This window comes from Ursus maritimus, unplaced genomic scaffold, assembly GCF_017311325.1.
Source record: "Ursus maritimus isolate PB19 unplaced genomic scaffold, ASM1731132v1 scaffold_23, whole genome shotgun sequence".
NCBI lineage: Eukaryota > Metazoa > Chordata > Mammalia > Carnivora > Ursidae > Ursus > Ursus maritimus.
The window spans coordinates 16,777,479-16,789,358 of NW_024424786.1; positions in this window are offsets into that span (position 1 = coordinate 16,777,479).

Below are 11,880 nucleotides of genomic sequence, written 5' to 3' on the forward strand. Positions count from 1 at the left end.
CCCCACCCCCTCCCCTCTGAAGCCCTCAGTTTGTTTCCCAGAGTCCATAGTCTCTCATGCTTCATTCCCCCTTCTGTTTACCCCCCCTTTCTTCTTCCCTTTCTTCTTGTGCATGCATTTTAAAGGAGAAGTGCAAGCAAGCCGCTGTGACCTACAGCCACATCTTTATTCCTCCTCCAAATTCTTGCAGAAGCTGCTCACTCTATAGTTCTTGGGGACCTGATCTCAACCTCCTATGAAGGATGAACGTAGCATGGACTGTGGCAATTTGCCAGTAGGGTCTGAAATTCTACAATAAAAAAATGAGAGACTTAATCATTAAGTATCAGTGTCTGGAGTTTCTGTTGGTATTGCTTGCTTTTAAAGCACTTAGAATGCTTGAAAATTGTTTGTTTGTAAACCTGATGTGTTTTCTCTGTAACCCAATGTCTCATACTTAGAACTCATTCCTAGGTTAAATAATCAGAAACGTTTAATAGCTGAATCAGAGTTAATTAACTTGTCAAGCAATTAAAGGTATATCATTGCCTCAAATTAGTGATTTATAATACATTTCTAGCAAAGTGAAATTTAAGCCTTAACAGCTGTGGTTCTCACTTCCCTTCTGCCCTTAACGGGACACTTCATTCTGTATGTGGAAGTAGAGAATGTGAGGCAGTGGTTCTACCAGAAAAGGGGAACAAGGCACCACTTAACATTTTCTGTATGTCACTTCCAATGATATTAGTGCCAAAGAAATAAATGTACAGTGACTTTCTGATACTGGATAGTATTTTAAGAAAGCTGGATATTCTAAATCAGTTATGATAGGGATATTTGGATGCTTTCATTTTTTGTTACATTCTATAATGATGTATTTTTAAGCCTTTTTTTCAGTTTTGAAATTCAATGAAACAAAGTATAGATTATCTTTGCCATGGATTTCACAGGTTGGCATATTTCTGAGATTTTTTTTTCCCCAAAACATCTTTGTAGGGATATCATCTATGTCTTTGGAAAAATATATAGCTCTAACATTTGTATAATTTAGAGAAATATTTTGATTGTTAAACCTTTGCTATTAGACAAAACTTTGGTAAAAATAAGCACACTTCAGAAAAAAAAAAACACCTGTTTTTGTATTTCTACCTTGTCGACTTTTGTGCTTCAAATTTAGAAGAACTGATTCTATACAATTAATAATTGGGACAGACCTAATAATATAGTACCGTTTCACACACATTGAGTCTAACTCCTAGGAACATGTTACCTTTGTTAGCTGTTCTCTCATTTCATCTTCCCACCTGTCCTACTTAGCTGCTACTTTTTCTTTTTCAATTACAAAGTACAGTATTAGCAATTATAGTCACCCTGTTTTACGTTAGATCCTCAGACCTTATTCATCATGTAGTTGAAAGTTTGTACCCTTTTAACCAACCTCTCCATATTTCCCCGTACACCAGTCCCCCCACCCCCTCCCCCAGCCCTGGCAACCACTTTTCCAACCTCTATTTCCAAGAGTTTTGACTTTTTGTTTATTTGATTCCACATATAAGTGTTACCATGCAATATTTGTCTTTGGCTTATTCCACATAAGCTGCTGCTTTTATAATTATGATTTAACAAATGAAGAAAATGAGGCTCAAATAATTTAATAACTTGCCTAAGGTCACATAGCTTATAAATGAAAGAGAAGGGAATCAAATGGGGTCTATTTGACTCCAAAGTTTAAATGCTGACCTATAGTCACTGTATGTATTCTTTTTCTATTCAGCTTATGAATGTGAACTTCCTATTCAGGATGCATTGGAGCTATTTGATTCTGATGGTTTAGGCATTATTATGGCTTGTTATTAGAGTTATGATTCTAGTTAGGTATTACAGGTTTAAGGTGTGTCCTGTAGACCCCAGGATTTGACACCTTCATAAAAATGGAAGGAATATTATTGCTTGGCTAATTCCAAAATGTATTTCTGCTTCCATTCAGAGGAGTCACTTTGAAGAGTTAGATATACACCTGATAAATAACAACAGCTTTTCTTTGTGTCATTGGGCACATAATTGTACTTTTGTTCTGCCATTTAAATCCTTTGTATCCATCTCCGTTGTACAGTGCCCATATGCCCAGAAGAGGGCGATGTTTTACTACAAACTTCCAGGGAAACTTCCTCCGACCTGCTTTGGACAAAGTATACATTTAGAAACAAAATTTCTTACGGTTAAATTGGAGCCATTTGCTTGAGCACCATTTGCTTAAGCCCTTTAGAGGGAAAGTGTTTCTTCTAAATACTATATGGAGAGGAGAAAATTTTTATTTCCCAGCCACTTCATTTTTAGGTAAGTTGTTCTTCATTTTTAGGTAAGTAAATATTTTATTGAAGTAGATTGTAGTGGAATATTCTAGAACCAGTCTACACTTCAATTATAAGTATTTATACAATCCAGAGTAAAGAACATGGGCTTTGGTGTTAGAAAAACCTGAATCTGAATACTGTCTCTATTCCTTCCTGGCCTTATGACTTCACAAGAGTTACTTGGTTTCTGGAGGCGTCAGATTTCCCCGCATGTAAAACATGAATAGTGTTACCTACGGGATAGCAATGTTGTGAGGATTAAATGTGCCCGCTTCAGAACCTAACACAGATGCTCCGTAAATGACAATGTTCTACATTTCTGAAAAAGCAGCCAATCAGAGCAGAATTATAAGAAATTTTCTTTTAAGATGAGCCTTGGTCATTTCCATCCTCTGTTGCATTAAAGCACAACACTTGGCACATACTCTACATTCAATCAATTTTGTTGAATAAAATATTTTAAAATATAAGAAAGTTACACTTTAGGGAAAGCAGGAAGCTGCAGATAAACTGGTACTGTAGCCTACTTGGTGTATTTCTAACTTCTTCCCTTCTTTTCCTTTCTTCTCCCTGCCCCCAATAAAAGAAGTTAGTCTCCTCTTTTTTTTGAGTGAAGACAAGCATGAATAAGGTTTTGGAAATGAGGGAAAAGGGAATGAAAGGAAGTGTTTTGTTTGCTGGCCTCTGTTTTATCTTTAGTAGGTGAGAATCTGCTGCAGAAGGAAGGCAAAGGCTTGGGGGCTGCAGGAAGTGCAGTGTCCAGAGCCTGGGCTCCAGGAGGCAACAGCACAGGTGCCAAAGGCGGGTGCCAGTGGTGAGCTCTTGAGAGGTGCAGGACGGCAGCCTCGTGTGAGCTCTCCTTGCTCTCTCCACGCTGCTCATCCCTCCTTCTTCTGAGAAATCCTTAACAACCTGAGCACAGAACAGCAAAAGGGGAGTAGCTGCAGGTCCTGCCACTTTGCCTGTTGTTGGCCTTTGGTCTGGGTACTCACACCTCAGGCCCAGCTGCGTCTACTCCCAGCACGTACAATGTGTCAGCTCCATTGACCCATGAAGGTCATCATGACTAAACAACCAGAAGATGTAAATGATGACACTTCTCACAGGAAGGAAATCACCTCTAAATGACAAACACGACTGCCACTGGGGGCTTAAAAATAGAGATTTTGTACAATGATGCTCATGACACTTATCATAGCAAAATTTGCAAACTAATCTTCCAACAAGAGGAAAACTATTGAATAACTAATGCTATAATATTTATGTATCAACATAATGCAACCAAATAGGTTGGATGGAAAAATGTTAATGACATGGGGCAATGTTCATGAAGTTTGTTTGTTCGTATTTTAAGGCAGAGTACAAAACAAGGTAAACAGGACAACTCCAAATTGTTAAGAAGCAAAATAAAGCAGAAAAACAGGGACCTCAAAATACTAAGGGAATTTATCTTTGGTTGGATGCTATTTTTCATTTTTTCTATCATATGTTGTACAGTTTTCAAATTTACTATACTGAACACTCTAATCACAAAAATACAGCATTACAAAAAGGTGGTGGAAGTTGTTGATGCTAATGGTTTGTATCCCCTCTCATATGGCAGAGGAGGCATGGCTCTTGCGGTCAAATGTTAAAGGACTTTGGCAAGTCTCTTGATGAGACTGACCCTCATTTTTTTGCATCCTTAAGACGGGAATAATTTAATAGAGTGGGGGTAGTGGAGAGGGACTTCATTCAGTTGTGATCATTAAGTGAGATGATATATGTAAACCTTTGCTCAGCTCACTGCTTGGTACAGAGGAAGTATTCAATCAACTATAATAATTATTTTTAAAGAGCAGAACAGATGAGTTGTTACCAAATCCCAGCCCTGGCTTCTTCAAGCTTGCCTACCTGCCCTCCTTCCTCTTTCCTTTCTTCTCAATCAAAAAATAGCTGTTATTGGCAATTTCATAAGATTTGACTATGATGGGGTGCCTGGGTGGCTCAGTCGGTTAAGCATCTGTCTTTGGCCCCGAGTCCTGGGATGGAGCCTCGTGGAGTTCCCTGATCAGCAGGGAGTCTGCTTCTCCCTCTCCCTCTGCCTCCCCGCCCGTGCATGCTCTCTCTCGCTCACTCTCCTTCAAATAAATAAAATCTTAACAACAAGGACAAAAAGATTTGACTATGACTATGACTCTTGTTTCACCCCCATCTCAAAAATTTGAGGGCAAGGAAATGGATGCCAGACCCTCCCAGGGAATGGATTCCTAATGATAAAAAGATGAAGGAAGGAAAGTGTGATTCCTTGGGACTGGGAGGGAAGGACAGCTGCTTGGCTATCAGAGATGGAGTGGGGTTTTTTTTTGTTTGTTTTTTTATGTTATGTTAGTCACCATACAGTACATCCTTAGTTTTTGATGTAGTGTTCCATGATTCATTGTTTCATATAACACCCAGGGCTCCTTGCAATACGTGCCCTCCTTAATACCCATCACTGGGCTAACCCATCCCCCTACACTCACCCCTCTGAAACCCTCAGATGGAGTGGTTCTGTGCCTGTGTCTGCGTACCAGGGAGAGATGGGTCAGCTCACGGGCTTGGGTTGTGGTGAATCACACAGAGGCCTGAGACAGGTTCCCAGACCAGACCTGGGCAGAAGTGTGCTTCTCTCAGCTGGTCCATCCAACTCAACCCCCCACCACTGAGGCCTGGAGGGCAAGAGGAAACAAAATGAATGTGAGCCACGACCTCAGGGATTTAGGTTAAACGCTTCATTTGAAACTTTTTAATAGTGTTCTGGGCAGACAGAAACTCCAGAAGTAAAATAACATCAGCAGAATCCCTTCTGTGTGAAACCGGAAGTGAAGAGCTCCCGGGAGTATCCATGCCAAGGCCACCTTGCAAATTCTGACCATGGCTGGATTTTCCAGATGTACTTCACACCCTCCCCCGCCCCCGCCCCGTGGCTCCACCTTATGCCACAGTTACCACCCACATGGCCTGAAGCACCAGAAACTATTTATTGTCAGGCCCCATCAAGGGAAACCCCTCAAATACTTTCTGAAAAACAGAATTTGGAGAGGCTCGAAATATAAACACATGAGTAACCCTGAGATGCTTTTAAAGTCTAGAATCAAAGTAAAAGACTACTTTGTTATTTTTTGCAGTAATAAGTATGAGCCCGGTCCCACGCTGCGTTGTAACCCTTAAACAGCCATAGACAATAGGTGCTTCAATTATTTCCATTTTGCAGACACATGAGGCAGTTCTGTGTTGTTCACTCCTTTGTCTCAGTTCCTACAGCACTGGTTACCCTCTAAGTACTCAAGTAAACATGTGTTGAATAAATGAATGGCGTTAAGCAATACGCATAAGCCACACTGCTGGTAAGGGGTGAAGCTGGAGTCACACCCAGGCTGACCTAACTCTGTAGGCTGAGCTCTTATCCGCTGCCTCTGTTTACCTTTTTCCCACTGATAGCTGAAGTCTGGGAAAGAAGACAAGAGCCTTGCTGGTGGGGGTACTTCCCTGCAAGACACTTTGAGTTGGCATGTCCGTGGATATGACTGGACGTAGAGATTTCTCCAGGGTCAGTGTTGAGACATTACTAACAGGATCCAGGGCTCTTCTGTTTTGGGAACATATTTACATATCAGCTGGAAAAGCTGAACCCTCCTATGTAATATAATTCTCCAGGCTTTCTGTAATGCAGAATGATAAATTATGGGCTACTTAACCGAAAAATGTCTAGATACAGGCAAACAGATTTCTATTATCATTTAGCAATTGCTTGAGGGCTTTGAAAGTCTCTGGAATACAGGAAGCTGAAGAAGTGTCCCCTAAGAAATTATCAAGATGAGGGCTTGGAAGTTAAACACACTTCCTATACCTTTTAGGCTCTATCTATTTGAAGGTGAATAGATTGAGTTGCATTTCTCTGTGTGATTAACATCAAGCACCCTGTGTTGGTTGAAAAGGTTCATTATCTGGAGACGAACTTAAAAGGCAGGATGGACAACTTCAATTTAGATAATTGTTGGCTGTGATGGAGTGCTCTTCAAATGGGTCTGCGTGAGGCGGGGGCGAGGAGGAGTGCCATCCACTAAGCGCTGGAAAGGCTCTCAGAACCCACAGGCAGCAAATACCTAAGTAGAGGAAGCATGATATATGGGATCAGAAGCCCTGAGTTTCAGCTCCAGCTCCCTCACTTACTAGCTTGGTGGCCTTAAGCAAAATCAATCAATGTCTTTGAGGTCAGTTTTGCCATCTGTAAAAGCTGCAACGACCAGGCCTGACTTTCAGGTTGTTGGAAGGATCCAGCGACATGGCTGAGAATGTCTTGTAAATGCTCCGCATAAGACTTACAAAGCAAGGTTTAGGAGGATTCAAAGATGAGCAAGACCGTTTTATATAACCGGAAGTTAGTACAATCTTAAGGGCCTCTTTAAGAAGAGAATACAAAATTATAAGTAAAAATTAAGTACACTACCTGGGTTCAAATCCTGACTTAGCCGTGTGACCTTGGACAAGTTACTCAAACTCTGCATGCCTCAATTTTTCATCTATAAAAATTTTTCACCTGTACTGAGGATTAAATAACTTCAAATAGGCTGTGGTATCAGCACATGGGAAGACATATACATATTTGCCACCACGATTTTTTTTTTTAAACTTTCTTTCAAGGAGCTTTTCACTGGAAGAATGGAATAAAACAAGTACAAATATTACTTAAGACAGACTGCAGTGAGTGCTGTAGGGAAGTAGAAACCATCGGTTCTAGGAGTCAGAGGAGAAGACACTTCTACCTGGGGGGTCAGGAAAGGCTTCATAAAGAACAAACAGGGAAGGTTGTGAAAGGCAGCACATTCCACGCGCAGGCGTGGAGGGGAGGCGCAGGCTTGGAGGGGTGACGCAGTTGGACATATTGGAGAGCAAGGTCTATGTTTATAGACTAGAGAGAAAGTAGGAGATGGAGCTGGAAAGGCAGATTTTAGCCATAGTGTGAGGGCCTTTGGGTGCCCAGATGAGGGGATGCAGGCAGTGGAGAGGGGATGAGAGCCTGTGGGCTTGAGGGAGATTAACCCAGCAGGATTCTGCAGGAGGGATGTAGGGGTTCGGTGCCACGTCATCATCCTGACAGGTGGTAACAAAGGTGACTGGGGTCCTCCTACATTAGCAACTCAGACAATTTGGAATATGCCTCCAACAACATTGGGAATGGCAATCATTTCTCTAATGTGTGAAGAGTGAACCCCTAGTTTGTAGTCTTCCCATTCGTATTAGTGGCTGAGTGGAGTTTCCCATTCCGTTACATCAGTATGAAAGGTGGAGGGGATTTTGCCTATGAGAGAATGGAGTTACCGCTCATCCCAGGCCAGGGCCTCGCACTCATAGGCTCTGACAAAGGACCGAGAAGGGCTTCTCTGGCATGGGCATATCCTTTCTCCCAGTGGAACTTTTGCCATGCCCTCTCATGAAGATAAACATTTTGCAGGATTGCTTTTGCTGCCACATTTTGGGGTCTATTTCCTTGAGAAATGAAGTGCTTTCATGAAGCTAACATTTAGCTTTCTCCCCAGGCCAGCGGGGCTATTATGTAGGGCGCTCTGTACAAGCGGAGTGACAGTGTGTGGCAGCCCAGCCACCTCGTCAGGGCCCCACTGCAGAGGACATTTGGAGGGTTGTTTCCAGGTGTTTCCACCCCTCTGTTCTTCCGGGGATGCTGCCTCCCTGGCCTCAGTTGGTCCACTAGTGGGCACCTGTGCCAATCAGCATCCTTCCCTGGAATGCTTAGAGCTGAAACTAAGGAGAGGACACACTCCTCTGGGTGGTGGAAGCAACAGAAGTTGAAGAGTGGGAGCACCCGTCAGCCAGGTTCCCAGCCCATGGAAGAAGACAGTCTACACAGCAGAGAAGGGCACTGCCCCTGGAGGAAAGTGAAGTCTCGGTTGAATTTGAGTCCTTTTCCAATTTTCCCTGAGGACCAATTCCACCCTCGTTCTACCCTACATGACATGTAATGCCCATTCTTTTTCCTGAACTATTCTGAGTTGGACTTCATTCACTTTTTTTTTTTTTAAAGATTTTATTTATTTATTTGACAGAGATAGAGACAGCCAATGAGAAAGGGAACACAAGCAGGGGGAGTGGGAGAGGAAGAAGCAGGCTCATAGCAGAGGAGCCTGATGTGGGGCTCGATCCCATAATGCCAGGATCATGCCCTGAGCCGAAGGCAGACGCTTAACCGCTGTGCCACCCAGGCACCCCTCATTCACTTTTTATCTAAGGGTTCTGATTCCTTTTTTTTTTTTAAGATTTTATTTATTTATTTGACACAGAGAGAGAAAGCCAGTGAGAGAGAGAACACAAGCAGGGGGAGTGGGAAAGGAGATGCAGGCTCCTAGCAGAGAAGCCTGATGTGGGGCTCGATCCCAGAACGCTGGGATCATGCCCTGAGCCGAAGGCAGAGGCTTAACGACTGCACCACCCAGGCGCCCCAGGGGTTCTGATTCCTATACCTGTGTCCTCACCCCGTGCTCATCAATTAAAACTTATTCAACCTTTTCACCTTCTTTTCAGTGGCCTAAGGATTGAACAGACAACCTCATCACTGCTAACATAGAGAACAATGTGTTTACCCTTAATGATCACAGGAAGCACTTACACACTACTTTCCAAATTTCAAAATTTTTTCAATCAGTATTTCATGTAATACCCAAAACATGCAGGAAGACAGGGCAGTTATGTTCTTTCTTACTTTACAGAGTAGAAAAATCAGGCCTGGATTAATTAACTTTGACACAAGAATTTTTGCCTAAATCCCTCCATTAGTTCCTGCCAGAATCTAAATTTCAACCCATATCTTTTGTCTTCAAATCCAGTATGCTTTCCCCAATACCTTCTTATGTGAGGAAGTGACCCAAAGTTTCAACTTTGGGTTATTGATGAAACCCAGGGAGGAAGATGGTGTGGTCAAGGAGACCTTCATAGGATATTCAGAACTTTCTGATTAGGCAATTTTCTACTCTGCCTACAGAAAGGGGGTAGTGCTGCTGCTTATGTTTGGAGGGACCAAAGGAAATAACACTGGGGCCAAGACTAGAATGAAGCAAGTCAGGAGGGGAGGCAAGTAGGAGACACCTATATTCAGGGTCATGCAAGGCCTTACCCCGGCCTTGTGATATCATTAAGGTCATAGCTGCAAAATTCAGACTTCAGGTGTATATGAATAAAGACCTCTTGAAATAAAGACACGTCTTCTACACAAAAGTAAGTGTTTGGAGGTATGTTGAGTGAAGAATCAGATGACCAAAAATAGGCATTTGTAGTCACCTCTGTCATGCCTGGCATTTAGACCTTATTTGCTCAGTATTTGCATGTATAATTGACTCACTTAGTTAACCATGCTCTCAAGAAATGTATTTTTTGCACTCATCCTGACACATAAATGCCCTAGGTGAAGGAAAATGACAATCACATTCTGTTGGGAACCTAGCAAAACCCAAACAAATACTAAAAATCGATATTTTTAAACCTAAAGTAGATCCTAGAGATAATCTATTTCAGGGTGGATTTCTGTTACTTTTGACTGGAGTCCCAATTACTATACCCATGTTTTTAGGCTGCTGTTATTGATCAAAACTTACTTGTTCTATTTCCCTTTCTCTCGGTGTCAGGAAATTGAAAGTGATAGAGCATAAGTGGCTTTCTCGAGGCCACGCAGACATGCAGTGGAAAAGCCTGGATTAGAATCCAGGTCTACTGAGACACAGTGCTCATTCTACTATGCCACGAGACCTATATTGAATATTGGACTGAGAGGGTTATTGTCCAAAATACAAGAAATTTTCAGTACTAATCATTTCATATATGTACAGTACTTAGAACTTTTCTAAGTGCTTTTGCATTTGGTATTTCATTTCCAACTCACAAAAGTTCTGTGAGTAAATTATACCTATGATAATGTTAAGAAAATTGAGCCACAGTAAGGTTATGTGACTTGAGGGAACATACTAAGGAAATCGCATAGCTACTGTTTTCCTCCACCACTGTTCATGTTTTTCCCTACCAAATCACATGGCAAGCCAAACATGTCTGCAATTACTTATTTGTTCAATAACCATTCTCTCGTGCCCTATATTAGTTATCTATTGCCATATAACAAATTACCCTGAAACTTAGCTGCTTTAAATAACAAACACTTATTACCTCACAGTTCCTGTGGGTCAAGAATCCAGTTGTCACTCAACTGAATGCCTGTGACTTCAGGTCTCTCCAGAGATTGCCATCAGGTGTCATCTGGGGCTGCAGGCTCATCTGAAGGCTCAACTGAATAATGATTCACTTCCTACTGTTGGCAAGACTGGGTTCCTCATGGGCTGCTGGATGAGGGTCTCCATTCCCTGCTGGCCGTTGGCCAGAGACCTCTCTCAGTTACCACATGGCCTCTCCATAGGGCAGGGCTCAACATGGCAGTTGGCTTCCCTCAGAGTGAGCACGCACAGTGGGCAAAACAGAGAAGCCCAAGGCAGAAGCCATAGCACTTTGTGTAACCTAATCTTGGAAGTGACACCCCATTACTTTTGCCATGTTCTATTCATTAGAAGCAAGTCAAAAGGTCCAGCCCACACTCAAAAGGAAAATATTACGAAAGGGAGTGACTGTCAGGAGTCTGAAATCACTGGAGCCTTTTAGAGGCTGCCTATCACATACCACGTGTTCCAAATTAAAATTACACCCTCAAGAAACCCAGGGTGAAATAACTTCAGAGTTAAGTTTATTATCCTCCAGTTTTTAAGGAAAAACATTTTTTTATTGTAAAGCAGAAAGGATTATTCATCCAAAAATTATAGCTGGCAGCTTGTTTGGTATTTTGAAGCCATTGTGCAAAGTGGACACGTATCCCAAAGGGATAAATCTGTGATGATGCAATCCATCTCTCCCTCTCCTCAGAGCATGCTAATTTCATAGCTTGATTTTTTTTTCCATCTGAACCAAAAGTCTTGCCTTCCAGACAACACGAGTGAATGACACTGCCCCCACATCAGAAATTGCAACTGACATTTCAATTTTGCTTAATTTTTTTTCTTTCTTTGATAGTATTATGGAGAAAATTTACATTTGAATAAAAAGCAAATAGTGCATGTCAGAGTAAGCATCAGGGAATGTCAAATTGTTTTTTTCCAATTACAATTCTATTTCAAATAGGGTAATGCAATTAAAGGATAATTACTAGAAGCACAAAGCCAAGGTTACGATCAGAAATGGTTACCCTTTCACTTTAAGTCCTGTCTTGCTAAATAAAATATTCCTGAGGGGCAAGTTACTGTTTGAAAATAGAATACACTCATCCAGGAACAACCAAACACTTGGCAGTGTTGACCAAAACATGTATTTGTGCATAAATACAAGTGTTTGAAAGAGATGATAAGACACTAAAGGTGAGCCACATTTTCCTTGGCTTTATCGCTCTGATTAATAATGTGATAAATTAGCTGTAGGATGCAATATTAATTAACAGTATATTAGTTGCATTTTATTGCCAATAACATAACAAGCTCTGAAA